Source organism: Octopus bimaculoides, chromosome 5, assembly GCF_001194135.2.
Source record: "Octopus bimaculoides isolate UCB-OBI-ISO-001 chromosome 5, ASM119413v2, whole genome shotgun sequence".
Taxonomy (NCBI): domain Eukaryota; kingdom Metazoa; phylum Mollusca; class Cephalopoda; order Octopoda; family Octopodidae; genus Octopus; species Octopus bimaculoides.
Window position 1 is genome coordinate 44,675,943 of NC_068985.1, and position 2,353 is coordinate 44,678,295.

Below are 2,353 nucleotides of genomic sequence, written 5' to 3' on the forward strand. Positions count from 1 at the left end.
ACACACACACACATATATATATACAAATGTGCATGTATGTCTAAGTATATACGTTATGGATGCCTCTGCATATATGCTTATCCTTCTCTCACCTCCCATGCCCGCCTTCCCTTTTTCAAAATATCCCTCTCCTGTGTGTGTGTGCGTGTATATATATATATATATATATATACACAAAGAGGCAGGGACTAGACTAAAAACGAAGAGAAGAAAGAAATACTTTGTAAGTGGGGAGTAGAAAATAAGTTAGGTGACAACTGAAGAAGACTTTCAGATGATGTAACGGATTAGAAGAAAAGGACGAGACGAGATATGGATTGCTGTATGGTGGTGTTTTTATTCGCCCAGTTCCGTTTTCTTCGGAGTTGTCTCTGCTTTTAGCTGATGTGTCGCTGTGTTAATGGCTGAACATACGACAGTTGGACGACGATGTTTTTATGGCGTGCTGCGTTCTCAAATATTGGTTCATGACAAATTTGATTGGCAGAAAAGTAACTCGAAACGACCAAGAGAATGATGACTCCACCACCAACTCCATCAAAAACCACCACTATTATCACCAACACCAGCACCAGCACCAGCACCAGTAGTATCTTTGCCACCATCAATGATAACAATACAGCCAAAATTTTATCATGTTCAGTTCTGCAGAAGAAAAGCGGTAGGTTGATAAAGGACAAATTATAAATGAAAAAAAAAAAATAAATAAGAAGAAAGATGGTATAAAGAATGTATGAATGAAAATAGGAATGGATCGACGTGTGATCCCATAAATCAATAGTAGGCAATATGGTCGGATTGCCAATGTAAGCATAAATGAATTTCTTGTATTTGTTTTTCTTCCACTTTCCGATTAGATATATCCGGATTCATTTCTGATAATACGTTTTGCAGTGATGCATTAACAAACTTGAGAGCTCGTCCCAAGTTTTATGCATAAACCCTGGGACAAATCAACACTGACGCACAATATAAATAAAGAAAATAAAAAGTCCATTCTTCCATGTAGAAAGAAATTCTTGGGTGGAAATACGCTCTCAAGTAGTTGAGTTATCAAGAATGTTGTTCGTCAAGGATACGATATTGTACGGAATTAAAAATCCGGATAATGCTTTACGATGTACTTTTCAAAGAAACGAAAGGACCTAAGTAAAATATCTGAGAAGCCCATATATAAAAATCGGAAGTTAAGTATCTGCAAATATATAGATCCTAGGTGTAGGGCAGCTGAAATTCAACTGATACCCTGTCAGTTTACATAATATTAATAGTAGATTATTACAAAGTCTGTTCATCCTATATTACTATGTTTATATGAATGTATACGTTTGAATTACACACACACACACACACAAACACACACACACACACACACACACACACACACACACACACACACACACGCACGCACACACACATCACGCACATATGTACGTGCTCGATACATAGAAGACTCGATACAACAGCACGATACATAGAAGACTCGAACCCACAAGACTATACCACTTTCTATTCACAGACATAAGGCACACACAATTCAGGCACTTCACCTGCCCTCCCCTGCATTTGAAGACCAGATCTGGCTGGCCCTGTACTTCCGGTCAATTAACAGCCATGTAAGATAACGAGTACATGTTGGCTCTATCGCTTTATCTTTTTATATTTTTGTCGTTTTTTCTTTCGTCGTTCCTTCCTCTTTTTCCTCTCTCCAGCTACATGCCGAGGAAGGTCAACGTTCGAAACGTCGTAATTAGCCCACTCGTTCTCCTTTGCTGAACGAGAACCTAATCATCGCGTCTTTCTTTGAAATTTGTTCCTGTATTTTCTCTCTCTTTCTCTCTCTCTCACTCACTTTTTCTCTCTCTATGTATATATGTATATATGTGCATACATATATCAAAAGGATGTGTTATAATACTATACCACATATCCAAAAAAACAGCCTTACCAACAATCCAATGTACCTCCATCATCAGCTGCTCCACGGATATCATTATGGTTTCGACACCTGGGCAGTACCATTCAATCCGGCGGTGTCAACAGCAGTAAAATAAGTGTTGTTTGGGAACAAACAAACCAAAGAAACCACAACTTTCAAACACATTTACCCTATATACAACCGTATCAGTAAATAAATTCAATAAGTAAATTCTATGCACACATATACATAAAGGCGCATGAGTGACTGTGTAGTAAAAAGCTTGCTACCCAATCACATAGTGCAGGGTCAGTCCCACTGCGTGGCACCTTCGGAAAGTATTTTCTACTATAGCCTCGGATCGACCAAAGCTTTGTGAGTGGATTTGGTAGACGGAAACTGAAAGAAGCGTGTCGTATATATATATATATATAT